This window comes from Botryllus schlosseri, chromosome 9 (assembly GCF_051294905.1).
Source record: "Botryllus schlosseri isolate E-star chromosome 9, Bs_hap1, whole genome shotgun sequence".
Taxonomy (NCBI): Eukaryota; Metazoa; Chordata; class Ascidiacea; order Stolidobranchia; family Styelidae; genus Botryllus; species Botryllus schlosseri.
Window position 1 is genome coordinate 3,550,407 of NC_137244.1, and position 17,648 is coordinate 3,568,054.

At 42.9% G+C, this 17,648-nt stretch overlaps 11 non-coding genes across 11 annotated transcripts; all 11 read left to right on the forward strand.

The window, feature by feature from the left end:
* The first annotated feature begins 909 nt into the window (after positions 1-909).
* LOC145447450 (5S ribosomal RNA) lies at positions 910-1,028 on the forward strand. Its single transcript, XR_013917592.1, has one exon. It is a non-coding gene; the product is annotated as a 5S ribosomal RNA (ribosomal RNA).
* A 922-nt stretch (positions 1,029-1,950) lies between these two features.
* Positions 1,951-2,069, forward strand: LOC145447485 (5S ribosomal RNA). The gene has a single exon (XR_013917628.1). It is a non-coding gene; the product is annotated as a 5S ribosomal RNA (ribosomal RNA).
* Positions 2,070-2,991: 922 nt separating this feature from the next.
* LOC145447486 (5S ribosomal RNA) lies at positions 2,992-3,110 on the forward strand. Its single transcript, XR_013917629.1, has one exon. It is a non-coding gene; the product is annotated as a 5S ribosomal RNA (ribosomal RNA).
* A 922-nt stretch (positions 3,111-4,032) lies between these two features.
* Positions 4,033-4,151, forward strand: LOC145447488 (5S ribosomal RNA). Its single transcript, XR_013917631.1, has one exon. It is a non-coding gene; the product is annotated as a 5S ribosomal RNA (ribosomal RNA).
* A 922-nt stretch (positions 4,152-5,073) lies between these two features.
* On the forward strand, positions 5,074-5,192 carry LOC145447489 (5S ribosomal RNA). The gene has a single exon (XR_013917632.1). It is a non-coding gene; the product is annotated as a 5S ribosomal RNA (ribosomal RNA).
* A 922-nt stretch (positions 5,193-6,114) lies between these two features.
* LOC145447491 (5S ribosomal RNA) lies at positions 6,115-6,233 on the forward strand. The gene has a single exon (XR_013917633.1). It is a non-coding gene; the product is annotated as a 5S ribosomal RNA (ribosomal RNA).
* A 922-nt stretch (positions 6,234-7,155) lies between these two features.
* Positions 7,156-7,274, forward strand: LOC145447492 (5S ribosomal RNA). Its single transcript, XR_013917634.1, has one exon. It is a non-coding gene; the product is annotated as a 5S ribosomal RNA (ribosomal RNA).
* A 922-nt stretch (positions 7,275-8,196) lies between these two features.
* LOC145447493 (5S ribosomal RNA) lies at positions 8,197-8,315 on the forward strand. The gene has a single exon (XR_013917635.1). It is a non-coding gene; the product is annotated as a 5S ribosomal RNA (ribosomal RNA).
* A 922-nt stretch (positions 8,316-9,237) lies between these two features.
* LOC145447494 (5S ribosomal RNA) lies at positions 9,238-9,356 on the forward strand. The gene has a single exon (XR_013917636.1). It is a non-coding gene; the product is annotated as a 5S ribosomal RNA (ribosomal RNA).
* Positions 9,357-10,278: 922 nt separating this feature from the next.
* On the forward strand, positions 10,279-10,397 carry LOC145447495 (5S ribosomal RNA). Its single transcript, XR_013917637.1, has one exon. It is a non-coding gene; the product is annotated as a 5S ribosomal RNA (ribosomal RNA).
* A 6,407-nt stretch (positions 10,398-16,804) lies between these two features.
* LOC145447496 (5S ribosomal RNA) lies at positions 16,805-16,923 on the forward strand. Its single transcript, XR_013917638.1, has one exon. It is a non-coding gene; the product is annotated as a 5S ribosomal RNA (ribosomal RNA).
* The last annotated feature ends 725 nt before the right edge of the window (positions 16,924-17,648 follow it).

A 17,648-nucleotide genomic window follows, 5' to 3' on the forward strand; every position in this document is an offset into this window, starting at 1 on the left:
CAAACTCGATCAATTTCACTGCTATGCTGTATTTTTATGATTGCAACTGTTTTGTTTGCATGCGCACGTAACAATATTAATTGAATCATTTGCTGGCCACCGCTATTTCAATTATGAACTCGCGCGCAATTTGCAGTTGTACCCGTGAAATTTAGGTCTGTCTGAATACAAGCTTCTTCTGTACGTCTTCAAATGCATGGAGGGAAGTGCGCCAGCGTATCTTCGTGAGCTATAATCCCCGAAGAGCGCTACGTTCTCGGTCGCAAAAGCTCTTGTCAGTTCCAAGAGTCAGAACATCGACCTACGGCGAGAGAACTTTTTCTTCCTCGGCCGCCATTATGTTGAACAATCTTCCAATTTCTATCAGACTATGTGACTCGCTATATGTTTTCAAACGCAAAATCAAGACCGTTTTATTCACACGGGCGTTCGGACTAGAGTAGTGTTCATTGCGCCCTACAACTATATGCACTTCGTCTTTTATATATAACGTTTACTTTTATATTTTATTGCCTTTTATGTACAGCGCCCTAGTGTAGTAATGTAATATTGTTATATTCGGCGCTCTATAAATTATTATATTATTATTATTATTATTATTACTAGGCCTAACACATTTTCATGATATCGCAATCTCGTGCTGTTTTTACCTGACGGAAAGTGCAATAAAATAACTACTCCGACAGCGAGAGCATATACTCGACCGTGTGTTTTTCGACCAGACACAAGAAAAAAGCAGGATGCCAATGATATTCCACCGCTAGCAGACTTTTCCCTCCAGTTTGTCCGAAAGTGCCTCGGCGCAATCAGACGTTCTGCTTTTCTGGCGTCTCGTTGGCAGCGTGGCGACATTTCGCCTGAGAGAAACGGAAAATGTCACATAAAACGGCACAGATTGTCACCACTGTCGCTTACGACCATACCACGTTGAATACACCCGATCTCGTCTGATCTCGGAAGTTAAGCAACGTTGGGCCCGGTTAGTACTTGCATGGGTGACCGGCTGGGAATACCGGGTGCCGTAGGCGTTTTGTTTTCGTACAAACTCGATCAATTTCACTGCTATGCTGTATTTTTATGATTGCAACTGTTTTGTTTGCATGCGCACGTACCAATATTAATTGAATCATTTGCTGGCCACCGCTATTTCAATTATGAACTCGCGCGCAATTTGCAGTTGTACCCGTGAAATTTAGGTCTGTCTGAATACAAGCTTCTTCTGTACGTCTTCAAATGCATGGAGGGAAGTGCGCCAGCGTATCTTCGTGAGCTATAATCCCCGAAGAGCGCTACGTTCTCGGTCGCAAAAGCTCTTGTCAGTTCCAAGAGTCAGAACATCGACCTACGGCGAGAGAACTTTTTCTTCCTCGGCCGCCATTATGTTGAACAATCTTCCAATTTCTATCAGACTATGTGACTCGCTATATGTTTTCAAACGCAAAATCAAGACCGTTTTATTCACACGGGCGTTCGGACTAGAGTAGTGTTCATTGCGCCCTACAACTATATGCACTTCGTCTTTTATATATAACGTTTACTTTTATATTTTATTGCCTTTTATGTACAGCGCCCTAGTGTAGTAATGTAATATTGTTATATTCGGCGCTCTATAAATTATTATATTATTATTATTATTATTATTACTAGGCCTAACACATTTTCATGATATCGCAATCTCGTGCTGTTTTTACCTGACGGAAAGTGCAATAAAATAACTACTCCGACAGCGAGAGCATATACTCGACCGTGTGTTTTTCGACCAGACACAAGAAAAAAGCAGGATGCCAATGATATTCCACCGCTAGCAGACTTTTCCCTCCAGTTTGTCCGAAAGTGCCTCGGCGCAATCAGACGTTCTGCTTTTCTGGCGTCTCGTTGGCAGCGTGGCGACATTTCGCCTGAGAGAAACGGAAAATGTCACATAAAACGGCACAGATTGTCACCACTGTCGCCTACGACCATACCACGTTGAATACACCCGATCTCGTCTGATCTCGGAAGTTAAGCAACGTTGGGCCCGGTTAGTACTTGCATGGGTGACCGGCTGGGAATACCGGGTGCCGTAGGCGTTTTGTTTTCGTACAAACTCGATCAATTTCACTGCTATGCTGTATTTTTATGATTGCAACTGTTTTGTTTGCATGCGCACGTACCAATATTAATTGAATCATTTGCTGGCCACCGCTATTTCAATTATGAACTCGCGCGCAATTTGCAGTTGTACCCGTGAAATTTAGGTCTGTCTGAATACAAGCTTCTTCTGTACGTCTTCAAATGCATGGAGGGAAGTGCGCCAGCGTATCTTCGTGAGCTATAATCCCCGAAGAGCGCTACGTTCTCGGTCGCAAAAGCTCTTGTCAGTTCCAAGAGTCAGAACATCGACCTACGGCGAGAGAACTTTTTCTTCCTCGGCCGCCATTATGTTGAACAATCTTCCAATTTCTATCAGACTATGTGACTCGCTATATGTTTTCAAACGCAAAATCAAGACCGTTTTATTCACACGGGCGTTCGGACTAGAGTAGTGTTCATTGCGCCCTACAACTATATGCACTTCGTCTTTTATATATAACGTTTACTTTTATATTTTATTGCCTTTTATGTACAGCGCCCTAGTGTAGTAATGTAATATTGTTATATTCGGCGCTCTATAAATTATTATATTATTATTATTATTATTATTACTAGGCCTAACACATTTTCATGATATCGCAATCTCGTGCTGTTTTTACCTGACGGAAAGTGCAATAAAATAACTACTCCGACAGCGAGAGCATATACTCGACCGTGTGTTTTTCGACCAGACACAAGAAAAAAGCAGGATGCCAATGATATTCCACCGCTAGCAGACTTTTCCCTCCAGTTTGTCCGAAAGTACCTCGGCGCAATCAGACGTTCTGCTTTTCTGGCGTCTCGTTGGCAGCGTGGCGACATTTCGCCTGAGAGAAACGGAAAATGTCACATAAAACGGCACAGATTGTCACCACTGTCGCCTACGACCATACCACGTTGAATACACCCGATCTCGTCTGATCTCGGAAGTTAAGCAACGTTGGGCCCGGTTAGTACTTGCATGGGTGACCGGCTGGGAATACCGGGTGCCGTAGGCGTTTTGTTTTCGTACAAACTCGATCAATTTCACTGCTATGCTGTATTTTTATGATTGCAACTGTTTTGTTTGCATGCGCACGTACCAATATTAATTGAATCATTTGCTGGCCACCGCTATTTCAATTATGAACTCGCGCGCAATTTGCAGTTGTACCCGTGAAATTTAGGTCTGTCTGAATACAAGCTTCTTCTGTACGTCTTCAAATGCATGGAGGGAAGTGCGCCAGCGTATCTTCGTGAGCTATAATCCCCGAAGAGCGCTACGTTCTCGGTCGCAAAAGCTCTTGTCAGTTCCAAGAGTCAGAACATCGACCTACGGCGAGAGAACTTTTTCTTCCTCGGCCGCCATTATGTTGAACAATCTTCCAATTTCTATCAGACTATGTGACTCGCTATATGTTTTCAAACGCAAAATCAAGACCGTTTTATTCACACGGGCGTTCGGACTAGAGTAGTGTTCATTGCGCCCTACAACTATATGCACTTCGTCTTTTATATATAACGTTTACTTTTATATTTTATTGCCTTTTATGTACAGCGCCCTAGTGTAGTAATGTAATATTGTTATATTCGGCGCTCTATAAATTATTATATTATTATTATTATTATTATTACTAGGCCTAACACATTTTCATGATATCGCAATCTCGTGCTGTTTTTACCTGACGGAAAGTGCAATAAAATAACTACTCCGACAGCGAGAGCATATACTCGACCGTGTGTTTTTCGACCAGACACAAGAAAAAAGCAGGATGCCAATGATATTCCACCGCTAGCAGACTTTTCCCTCCAGTTTGTCCGAAAGTGCCTCGGCGCAATCAGACGTTCTGCTTTTCTGGCGTCTCGTTGGCAGCGTGGCGACATTTCGCCTGAGAGAAACGGAAAATGTCACATAAAACGGCACAGATTGTCACCACTGTCGCCTACGACCATACCACGTTGAATACACCCGATCTCGTCTGATCTCGGAAGTTAAGCAACGTTGGGCCCGGTTAGTACTTGCATGGGTGACCGGCTGGGAATACCGGGTGCCGTAGGCGTTTTGTTTTCGTACAAACTCGATCAATTTCACTGCTATGCTGTATTTTTATGATTGCAACTGTTTTGTTTGCATGCGCACGTACCAATATTAATTGAATCATTTGCTGGCCACCGCTATTTCAATTATGAACTCGCGCGCAATTTGCAGTTGTACCCGTGAAATTTAGGTCTGTCTGAATACAAGCTTCTTCTGTACGTCTTCAAATGCATGGAGGGAAGTGCGCCAGCGTATCTTCGTGAGCTATAATCCCCGAAGAGCGCTACGTTCTCGGTCGCAAAAGCTCTTGTCAGTTCCAAGAGTCAGAACATCGACCTACGGCGAGAGAACTTTTTCTTCCTCGGCCGCCATTATGTTGAACAATCTTCCAATTTCTATCAGACTATGTGACTCGCTATATGTTTTCAAACGCAAAATCAAGACCGTTTTATTCACACGGGCGTTCGGACTAGAGTAGTGTTCATTGCGCCCTACAACTATATGCACTTCGTCTTTTATATATAACGTTTACTTTTATATTTTATTGCCTTTTATGTACAGCGCCCTAGTGTAGTAATGTAATATTGTTATATTCGGCGCTCTATAAATTATTATATTATTATTATTATTATTATTACTAGGCCTAACACATTTTCATGATATCGCAATCTCGTGCTGTTTTTACCTGACGGAAAGTGCAATGAAATAACTACTCCGACAGCGAGAGCATATACTCGACCGTGTGTTTTTCGACCAGACACAAGAAAAAAGCAGGATGCCAATGATATTCCACCGCTAGCAGACTTTTCCCTCCAGTTTGTCCGAAAGTGCCTCGGCGCAATCAGACGTTCTGCTTTTCTGGCGTCTCGTTGGCAGCGTGGCGACATTTCGCCTGAGAGAAACGGAAAATGTCACATAAAACGGCACAGATTGTCACCACTGTCGCCTACGACCATACCACGTTGAATACACCCGATCTCGTCTGATCTCGGAAGTTAAGCAACGTTGGGCCCGGTTAGTACTTGCATGGGTGACCGGCTGGGAATACCGGGTGCCGTAGGCGTTTTGTTTTCGTACAAACTCGATCAATTTCACTGCTATGCTGTATTTTTATGATTGCAACTGTTTTGTTTGCATGCGCACGTACCAATATTAATTGAATCATTTGCTGGCCACCGCTATTTCAATTATGAACTCGCGCGCAATTTGCAGTTGTACCCGTGAAATTTAGGTCTGTCTGAATACAAGCTTCTTCTGTACGTCTTCAAATGCATGGAGGGAAGTGCGCCAGCGTATCTTCGTGAGCTATAATCCCCGAAGAGCGCTACGTTCTCGGTCGCAAAAGCTCTTGTCAGTTCCAAGAGTCAGAACATCGACCTACGGCGAGAGAACTTTTTCTTCCTCGGCCGCCATTATGTTGAACAATCTTCCAATTTCTATCAGACTATGTGACTCGCTATATGTTTTCAAACGCAAAATCAAGACCGTTTTATTCACACGGGCGTTCGGACTAGAGTAGTGTTCATTGCGCCCTACAACTATATGCACTTCGTCTTTTATATATAACGTTTACTTTTATATTTTATTGCCTTTTATGTACAGCGCCCTAGTGTAGTAATGTAATATTGTTATATTCGGCGCTCTATAAATTATTATATTATTATTATTATTATTATTACTAGGCCTAACACATTTTCATGATATCGCAATCTCGTGCTGTTTTTACCTGACGGAAAGTGCAATAAAATAACTACTCCGACAGCGAGAGCATATACTCGACCGTGTGTTTTTCGACCAGACACAAGAAAAAAGCAGGATGCCAATGATATTCCACCGCTAGCAGACTTTTCCCTCCAGTTTGTCCGAAAGTGCCTCGGCGCAATCAGACGTTCTGCTTTTCTGGCGTCTCGTTGGCAGCGTGGCGACATTTCGCCTGAGAGAAACGGAAAATGTCACATAAAACGGCACAGATTGTCACCACTGTCGCCTACGACCATACCACGTTGAATACACCCGATCTCGTCTGATCTCGGAAGTTAAGCAACGTTGGGCCCGGTTAGTACTTGCATGGGTGACCGGCTGGGAATACCGGGTGCCGTAGGCGTTTTGTTTTCGTACAAACTCGATCAATTTCACTGCTATGCTGTATTTTTATGATTGCAACTGTTTTGTTTGCATGCGCACGTACCAATATTAATTGAATCATTTGCTGGCCACCGCTATTTCAATTATGAACTCGCGCGCAATTTGCAGTTGTACCCGTGAAATTTAGGTCTGTCTGAATACAAGCTTCTTCTGTACGTCTTCAAATGCATGGAGGGAAGTGCGCCAGCGTATCTTCGTGAGCTATAATCCCCGAAGAGCGCTACGTTCTCGGTCGCAAAAGCTCTTGTCAGTTCCAAGAGTCAGAACATCGACCTACGGCGAGAGAACTTTTTCTTCCTCGGCCGCCATTATGTTGAACAATCTTCCAATTTCTATCAGACTATGTGACTCGCTATATGTTTTCAAACGCAAAATCAAGACCGTTTTATTCACACGGGCGTTCGGACTAGAGTAGTGTTCATTGCGCCCTACAACTATATGCACTTCGTCTTTTATATATAACGTTTACTTTTATATTTTATTGCCTTTTATGTACAGCGCCCTAGTGTAGTAATGTAATATTGTTATATTCGGCGCTCTATAAATTATTATATTATTATTATTATTATTATTACTAGGCCTAACACATTTTCATGATATCGCAATCTCGTGCTGTTTTTACCTGACGGAAAGTGCAATAAAATAACTACTCCGACAGCGAGAGCATATACTCGACCGTGTGTTTTTCGACCAGACACAAGAAAAAAGCAGGATGCCAATGATATTCCACCGCTAGCAGACTTTTCCCTCCAGTTTGTCCGAAAGTGCCTCGGCGCAATCAGACGTTCTGCTTTTCTGGCGTCTCGTTGGCAGCGTGGCGACATTTCGCCTGAGAGAAACGGAAAATGTCACATAAAACGGCACAGATTGTCACCACTGTCGCCTACGACCATACCACGTTGAATACACCCGATCTCGTCTGATCTCGGAAGTTAAGCAACGTTGGGCCCGGTTAGTACTTGCATGGGTGACCGGCTGGGAATACCGGGTGCCGTAGGCGTTTTGTTTTCGTACAAACTCGATCAATTTCACTGCTATGCTGTATTTTTATGATTGCAACTGTTTTGTTTGCATGCGCACGTACCAATATTAATTGAATCATTTGCTGGCCACCGCTATTTCAATTATGAACTCGCGCGCAATTTGCAGTTGTACCCGTGAAATTTAGGTCTGTCTGAATACAAGCTTCTTCTGTACGTCTTCAAATGCATGGAGGGAAGTGCGCCAGCGTATCTTCGTGAGCTATAATCCCCGAAGAGCGCTACGTTCTCGGTCGCAAAAGCTCTTGTCAGTTCCAAGAGTCAGAACATCGACCTACGGCGAGAGAACTTTTTCTTCCTCGGCCGCCATTATGTTGAACAATCTTCCAATTTCTATCAGACTATGTGACTCGCTATATGTTTTCAAACGCAAAATCAAGACCGTTTTATTCACACGGGCGTTCGGACTAGAGTAGTGTTCATTGCGCCCTACAACTATATGCACTTCGTCTTTTATATATAACGTTTACTTTTATATTTTATTGCCTTTTATGTACAGCGCCCTAGTGTAGTAATGTAATATTGTTATATTCGGCGCTCTATAAATTATTATATTATTATTATTATTATTATTACTAGGCCTAACACATTTTCATGATATCGCAATCTCGTGCTGTTTTTACCTGACGGAAAGTGCAATAAAATAACTACTCCGACAGCGAGAGCATATACTCGACCGTGTGTTTTTCGACCAGACACAAGAAAAAAGCAGGATGCCAATGATATTCCACCGCTAGCAGACTTTTCCCTCCAGTTTGTCCGAAAGTGCCTCGGCGCAATCAGACGTTCTGCTTTTCTGGCGTCTCGTTGGCAGCGTGGCGACATTTCGCCTGAGAGAAACGGAAAATGTCACATAAAACGGCACAGATTGTCACCACTGTCGCCTACGACCATACCACGTTGAATACACCCGATCTCGTCTGATCTCGGAAGTTAAGCAACGTTGGGCCCGGTTAGTACTTGCATGGGTGACCGGCTGGGAATACCGGGTGCCGTAGGCGTTTTGTTTTCGTACAAACTCGATCAATTTCACTGCTATGCTGTATTTTTATGATTGCAACTGTTTTGTTTGCATGCGCACGTACCAATATTAATTGAATCATTTGCTGGCCACCGCTATTTCAATTATGAACTCGCGCGCAATTTGCAGTTGTACCCGTGAAATTTAGGTCTGTCTGAATACAAGCTTCTTCTGTACGTCTTCAAATGCATGGAGGGAAGTGCGCCAGCGTATCTTCGTGAGCTATAATCCCCGAAGAGCGCTACGTTCTCGGTCGCAAAAGCTCTTGTCAGTTCCAAGAGTCAGAACATCGACCTACGGCGAGAGAACTTTTTCTTCCTCGGCCGCCATTATGTTGAACAATCTTCCAATTTCTATCAGACTATGTGACTCGCTATATGTTTTCAAACGCAAAATCAAGACCGTTTTATTCACACGGGCGTTCGGACTAGAGTAGTGTTCATTGCGCCCTACAACTATATGCACTTCGTCTTTTATATATAACGTTTACTTTTATATTTTATTGCCTTTTATGTACAGCGCCCTAGTGTAGTAATGTAATATTGTTATATTCGGCGCTCTATAAATTATTATATTATTATTATTATTATTATTACTAGGCCTAACACATTTTCATGATATCGCAATCTCGTGCTGTTTTTACCTGACGGAAAGTGCAATAAAATAACTACTCCGACAGCGAGAGCATATACTCGACCGTGTGTTTTTCGACCAGACACAAGAAAAAAGCAGGATGCCAATGATATTCCACCGCTAGCAGACTTTTCCCTCCAGTTTGTCCGAAAGTGCCTCGGCGCAATCAGACGTTCTGCTTTTCTGGCGTCTCGTTGGCAGCGTGGCGACATTTCGCCTGAGAGAAACGGAAAATGTCACATAAAACGGCACAGATTGTCACCACTGTCGCCTACGACCATACCACGTTGAATACACCCGATCTCGTCTGATCTCGGAAGTTAAGCAACGTTGGGCCCGGTTAGTACTTGCATGGGTGACCGGCTGGGAATACCGGGTGCCGTAGGCGTTTTGTTTTCGTACAAACTCGATCAATTTCACTGCTATGCTGTATTTTTATGATTGCAACTGTTTTGTTTGCATGCGCACGTACCAATATTAATTGAATCATTTGCTGGCCACCGCTATTTCAATTATGAACTCGCGCGCAATTTGCAGTTGTACCCGTGAAATTTAGGTCTGTCTGAATACAAGCTTCTTCTGTACGTCTTCAAATGCATGGAGGGAAGTGCGCCAGCGTATCTTCGTGAGCTATAATCCCCGAAGAGCGCTACGTTCTCGGTCGCAAAAGCTCTTGTCAGTTCCAAGAGTCAGAACATCGACCTACGGCGAGAGAACTTTTTCTTCCTCGGCCGCCATTATGTTGAACAATCTTCCAATTTCTATCAGACTATGTGACTCGCTATATGTTTTCAAACGCAAAATCAAGACCGTTTTATTCACACGGGCGTTCGGACTAGAGTAGTGTTCATTGCGCCCTACAACTATATGCACTTCGTCTTTTATATATAACGTTTACTTTTATATTTTATTGCCTTTTATGTACAGCGCCCTAGTGTAGTAATGTAATATTGTTATATTCGGCGCTCTATAAATTATTATATTATTATTATTATTATTATTACTAGGCCTAACACATTTTCATGATATCGCAATCTCGTGCTGTTTTTACCTGACGGAAAGTGCAATAAAATAACTACTCCGACAGCGAGAGCATATACTCGACCGTGTGTTTTTCGACCAGACACAAGAAAAAAGCAGGATGCCAATGATATTCCACCGCTAGCAGACTTTTCCCTCCAGTTTGTCCGAAAGTGCCTCGGCGCAATCAGACGTTCTGCTTTTCTGGCGTCTCGTTGGCAGCGTGGCGACATTTCGCCTGAGAGAAACGGAAAATGTCACATAAAACGGCACAGATTGTCACCACTGTCGCCTACGACCATACCACGTTGAATACACCCGATCTCGTCTGATCTCGGAAGTTAAGCAACGTTGGGCCCGGTTAGTACTTGCATGGGTGACCGGCTGGGAATACCGGGTGCCGTAGGCGTTTTGTTTTCGTACAAACTCGATCAATTTCACTGCTATGCTGTATTTTTATGATTGCAACTGTTTTGTTTGCATGCGCACGTACCAATATTAATTGAATCATTTGCTGGCCACCGCTATTTCAATTATGAACTCGCGCGCAATTTGCAGTTGTACCCGTGAAATTTAGGTCTGTCTGAATACAAGCTTCTTCTGTACGTCTTCAAATGCATGGAGGGAAGTGCGCCAGCGTATCTTCGTGAGCTATAATCCCCGAAGAGCGCTACGTTCTCGGTCGCAAAAGCTCTTGTCAGTTCCAAGAGTCAGAACATCGACCTACGGCGAGAGAACTTTTTCTTCCTCGGCCGCCATTATGTTGAACAATCTTCCAATTTCTATCAGACTATGTGACTCGCTATATGTTTTCAAACGCAAAATCAAGACCGTTTTATTCACACGGGCGTTCGGACTAGAGTAGTGTTCATTGCGCCCTACAACTATATGCACTTCGTCTTTTATATATAACGTTTACTTTTATATTTTATTGCCTTTTATGTACAGCGCCCTAGTGTAGTAATGTAATATTGTTATATTCGGCGCTCTATAAATTATTATATTATTATTATTATTATTATTACTAGGCCTAACACATTTTCATGATATCGCAATCTCGTGCTGTTTTTACCTGACGGAAAGTGCAATAAAATAACTACTCCGACAGCGAGAGCATATACTCGACCGTGTGTTTTTCGACCAGACACAAGAAAAAAGCAGGATGCCAATGATATTCCACCGCTAGCAGACTTTTCCCTCCAGTTTGTCCGAAAGTGCCTCGGCGCAATCAGACGTTCTGCTTTTCTGGCGTCTCGTTGGCAGCGTGGCGACATTTCGCCTGAGAGAAACGGAAAATGTCACATAAAACGGCACAGATTGTCACCACTGTCGCCTACGACCATACCACGTTGAATACACCCGATCTCGTCTGATCTCGGAAGTTAAGCAACGTTGGGCCCGGGTCATATGGTCAAAGATTGCCAATCCGAAAAATTGGAATGCGCGAAATGCAGTCGGCTCGGCCATAGTACAGATGAATGCAAAGCAAAACGTAGCAAAAGACAAAGCGAACACGAGGCTGAAATCGAAAATGCTGAGGGAGTCAATGATCAAATCGTAGATAACCCTGTGAGAAAAAACTCAAGCGAACCCAATGCTGGTGAGAGAATAACAGACGATACGAACGAATCGACGAGAATAACAACAGAGAAACCAGCTGACCTGAATATGAGTCAGAATGAGGACACGAACAGAAATCAAACAGCGCCGAATAGCCCAGTGATGACGAAATCTTACACGTCACCGGACGCTGCATACGAGAATGAAGACACAACAGAGGAACACTCCGTACAGCCTCAGGTCAGCGAGAAAAAACGCGAATCAGGCAAATCAAATGAAACACAGACGGCCCAAAAGCTACTCAGTAAAAAGTCGTCTAATGCCAACAAAGGACCAAAACCGAGCGCCAGCTGGGATAAGGCGGCGAAACAACAAAACGGAAATAGAGTAACGACCAGGAACAACACAAGCAACCAAGTGAGAATAATAAAACCGAATATAAATGGCATTAAAAAAGACAACAGTAAAAGAAAGACAGCCATAATCCAGCAGGACCCCCAAAACAAAATCAATGGCGAACCTATTGAAGCTAGCATCGGTTAACGTAAATGGATTATCAAACAGACTACAGGATTTGGAACAATATATACAGACATCGAATTTGGATATATTATTGATTCAGGAAACGCATAAGATCGATAATGTGGATATACGTAACTGGGCAGCGGATATCGGATTTATTATCTACTTCAACACAAAGAACGAAGTGAGACAATATTCTGGCACTGCAATAATGATTAAAGAACATCACGAAGGTAAAATTTTACGCCACTATAGCATGATCGAAAACCGTGCCCAATGCCTCTGCATTCAAATTGACAAATGTCCAATAACTATAATAAATATTTATGCCCCGTCTGGACAATCCGCAGATGCGAGAAAGTTACGTGACGATTTCCTAATCCAACTAGAATCAGAAATCCATGAAATTGAAGTCCCGATTATAATGGGTGGTGATTTCAACCTAATTATTGACAAAAAAGACACTCGAATTAAACAGAACCTCCATGTCAGAAGCGCCGAGAGACACTTTGAAAAGCTAACTAATGACGCGGAACTGATTGACGTGTTTAGGAGTAAACATCCTCTTGCCGAAGTATTCACTTACGTCACTGGAAAAAACGCGAGGAGACTAGATCGTTTCTACGCATCTTGTGAACTCATGAGCCATGTCCAGAATGCAGGACATGAAAATAACCTTGTGGCTGACCACATAAGTCCGACAATAACACTCGCAATTGAGCCAAGCACTCTATGGGGAAGAAAAAATTGGAAGTGTAATAATGACCTTTTGCGAGATGACGTGTACCGAGATATAATATCTAATCTCATCAGCTTTGAAGAAAATAATATCCAACACTGCCATGGCATTCAACAATGGTGGGACAGACTAAAAGATAGAATTGCCAACGTAAGTAAGAGATATGAGATAGACAAATATAAAACTTGTGATCCTCAGATAACGTATCAGAGGGTAACGGGAAAATTGCGCATGTTAACCAAAATTGACCGTTGCGAAGGTGAACCTAACACGACGAGACAATTTTGGCAAGAATTAAAGACAAGACGACGCAAGACCGAGCTTAAAGAACTTCAGCTCAGAGATGGAACGGTAACGACTGACCGTAATATTATTGCTAACCAGATTGAACAATTTTACACAGAATTGTGGACCCGACACGACGGCATTAATTCGTACGATCAAGACGAATATCTATCATCGTACCAACACGACTGCATGCACGGGAAAGACAATGAACAAACATCGGTAATACAATCTAGCGAAATATTACAAATACTAAAAGCAATGAACAGGGAAAGGTCACCGGGTTTCGACGGCCTGACAGTGGAATTCTACCTTGCAATGTGGCAAAACATTGGTTCGAGATTAACAGAAATCATAAACAACGCGCTAATATACGGAAACATACCGCATAGCTGGAAACGTGCTAAAATTATTTTGATTCACAAAGGAAAGGACAAAAAGGATTTAGCGAACTGGCGACCCATTTCGCTATTAAACACGGACTACAAAATAATGGCGAAAATTCTCAACAACAGACTGGTTGAGGAAATTTCGAGCAACATCAACATGACACAGAAAGCGGGAATTCCCGGAAGACAAATGGACGTGATACACAACAATGTGAGTGCAATTGTTAATTATCATCAAGAAAAACCTTTGGAAGGTTATATAATGACAATAGACGCAAGGAAAGCCTTTGATAAGGTAAATCACCAAATGCTCTTCAAAGTGCTTGGTAAACTGCCCGTCACGAGAGAAACTCTTAAAGTGATCAAAGCTATATATGATAATCCTATTGCGACCCTCGAGGTTAACGGCCTCCAAGCAGCCAACGTAAATTGTACGAGGGGCATTAGACAAGGATGTCCTTTGAGTATGACGCTATACGCGATTAGCGCAGACCCGCTAGCCCACAAATTATGCACTAACGACAACATCAAGGGTATCCGAATCGGCGGGATAGAGCATAAATTAGACCAATTTGCTGATGACGTCACACTGTATCTAAGAACAACTGACTCTATTGCCACAGTCATTAACGAATATCAAAGCTTGCACAGAGTGACAGGTCAAGATATCAACACAGACAAGACGGAAATCCTACCGCTGAACGAAAAATCGCGTATCAAACTGCAAAAAACTGCGCACGCAGATATGCTAAAGCCAGTAATTAAGATACTGGGCCTATACCACGGTGAAAGCGAACTGCAAATGAACTTCGACAGACTCTGGCAAGGAGTCGAGAAAAGCGTAAGGCATATTAAATCAAAACGACTTTCTTGGATTGGTAAAATAATGGCGATTAAGGCATACATAATTAGCAAAATAACTTATACATATGCCAACAAGCAAATTCCAGGCGACAAGCTCAAGCAACTCGAACGCCTCGTCTTCGGCCTACTGTGGAGTCCTGAGAAACTCGAGCAAAAAAGCAGAATGCAACTGATCAGACCTAAGCCAGAAGGAGGGATTGATATGCCAGATATCGAATCTGCAACACAAGCAAAGAGAGCAAAAAGACTACAACAACTTAGTCGACTCGAGAACCCGATTGATATCTGGCATGCAGAAGCGATATACAATCTCACAACGAAGGTGAGCGACATAAATTGCAATTTATACAACAACCTCTACCCTCACAGAAATACATTGACGGAGGAATGGAAGAAGGAAAAGGAAATATTCGACGTAATTAAAAGCAGATCACAGGATATACAAGAACTAAGCCAGAAAGAAATGTACAAAATCCTTGTTAAAACGAAGACGCAACAAGGAGGAAGCCGCATGGCGGACTGGAAAGAGATATGGCTATACCAGCCCAATATCAAAGATCACATTGACAACAAGAAACGTGAGATTTCGTATCGAATTAACACTGAGAGCTACTTTACAGGCTCCAGGAAAACCAACGCAGGCTGGGTACGAAGAAAAGACGCCTACTTGAAGAACAAATGCAAATTCTGCCAACACGCCGAAGATACTCTGCGTCACACCTTCGCCGAATGCGCAACTTACAAAAAACTGTTCTCTCTTGTAATACAGGATCTCGAGAACGACCTGCAAACGACTATTGACGCTACACCCGACGAGATCATACGCAACGTCTACGACGGACCGCAAGCTCCGACTATAATAAAAGCTTTTATGAACGTGAAAACCCTTGTGTGGGAATGGAAAAACGCACTCGACATACAAAATGAATACGCCCAAAATATTGACCAACGCATCCAAGATATAAGAAGTAAAATATACCGAATAATATAAGCGAGCCATTTAAACGCTCACGCGATAAATCATGTTGCATTTATCGACCGGCAAAACGCAACCAATCCACCTACAACCTATCCAAACCACCAAACCTCCCATCCCACTCTACCCCACCCCTAAACCAACACCTACTTCCCCAATCTACCCTATCCACCACCCCCCATGCCCTATCCCTACCCCACCCACCCCTACCCTATTCCTACCCCACCCACCACCACTCCACCGAATTTATATGAAAATCACACGCAAACGAGCGCCAAGTACTGGCGGCTCCTTCTACGACCGCGACAACGAATCGACATCGACTGCTATGATGAGATGAGATGAGACGATCGACTACGAGCGCCAACTTACGACGGCGTCTACTACGACCGCGTATACAAATACTACTTCGGCAACGGCTGAGACGAGATGACCAGATGATGGGGAAAGACTTTCTTTATGAAATTTTTGAAATTTTATGTACATATTTGAATAAACATCACAAAAACGGTTAGTACTTGCATGGGTGACCGGCTGGGAATACCGGGTGCCGTAGGCGTTTTGTTTTCGTACAAACTCGATCAATTTCACTGCTATGCTGTATTTTTATGATTGCAACTGTTTTGTTTGCATGCGCACGTACCAATATTAATTGAATCATTTGCTGGCCACCGCTATTTCAATTATGAACTCGCGCGCAATTTGCAGTTGTACCCGTGAAATTTAGGTCTGTCTGAATACAAGCTTCTTCTGTACGTCTTCAAATGCATGGAGGGAAGTGCGCCAGCGTATCTTCGTGAGCTATAATCCCCGAAGAGCGCTACGTTCTCGGTCGCAAAAGCTCTTGTCAGTTCCAAGAGTCAGAACATCGACCTACGGCGAGAGAACTTTTTCTTCCTCGGCCGCCATTATGTTGAACAATCTTCCAATTTCTATCAGACTATGTGACTCGCTATATGTTTTCAAACGCAAAATCAAGACCGTTTTATTCACACGGGCGTTCGGACTAGAGTAGTGTTCATTGCGCCCTACAACTATATGCACTTCGTCTTTTATATATAACGTTTACTTTTATATTTTATTGCCTTTTATGTACAGCGCCCTAGTGTAGTAATGTAATATTGTTATATTCGGCGCTCTATAAATTATTATATTATTATTATTATTATTATTACTAGGCCTAACACATTTTCATGATATCGCAATCTCGTGCTGTTTTTACCTGACGGAAAGTGCAATAAAATAACTACTCCGACAGCGAGAGCATATACTCGACCGTGTGTTTTTCGACCAGACACAAGAAAAAAGCAGGATGCCAATGATATTCCACCGCTAGCAGACTTTTCCCTCCAGTTTGTCCGAAAGTGCCTCGGCGCAATCAGACGTTCTGCTTTTCTGGCGTCTCGTTGGCAGCGTGGCGACATTTCGCCTGAGAGAAACGGAAAATGTCACATAAAACGGCACAGATTGTCACCACTGTCGCCTACGACCATACCACGTTGAATACACCCGATCTCGTCTGATCTCGGAAGTTAAGCAACGTTGGGCCCGGTTAGTACTTGCATGGGTGACCGGCTGGGAATACCGGGTGCCGTAGGCGTTTTGTTTTCGTACAAACTCGATCAATTTCACTGCTATGCTGTATTTTTATGATTGCAACTGTTTTGTTTGCATGCGCACGTACCAATATTAATTGAATCATTTGCTGGCCACCGCTATTTCAATTATGAACTCGCGCGCAATTTGCAGTTGTACCCGTGAAATTTAGGTCTGTCTGAATACAAGCTTCTTCTGTACGTCTTCAAATGCATGGAGGGAAGTGCGCCAGCGTATCTTCGTGAGCTATAATCCCCGAAGAGCGCTACGTTCTCGGTCGCAAAAGCTCTTGTCAGTTCCAAGAGTCAGAACATCGACCTACGGCGAGAGAACTTTTTCTTCCTCGGCCGCCATTATGTTGAACAATCTTCCAATTTCTATCAGACTATGTGACTCGCTATATGTTTTCAAACGCAAAATCAAGACCGTTTTATTCACACGGGCGTTCGGACTAGAGTAGTGTTCATTGCGCCCTACAACTATATGCACTTCGTCTTTTATATATAACGTTTACTTTTATATTTTATTGCCTTTTATGTACAGCGCCCTAGTGTAGTAATGTAATATTGTTATATTCGGCGCTCTATAAATTATTATATTATTATTATTATTATTATTACTAGGCCTAACACATTTTCATGATATCGCAATCTCGTGCTGTTTTTACCTGACGGAAAGTGCAATAAAATAACTACTCCGACAGCGAGAGCATATACTCGACCGTGTGTT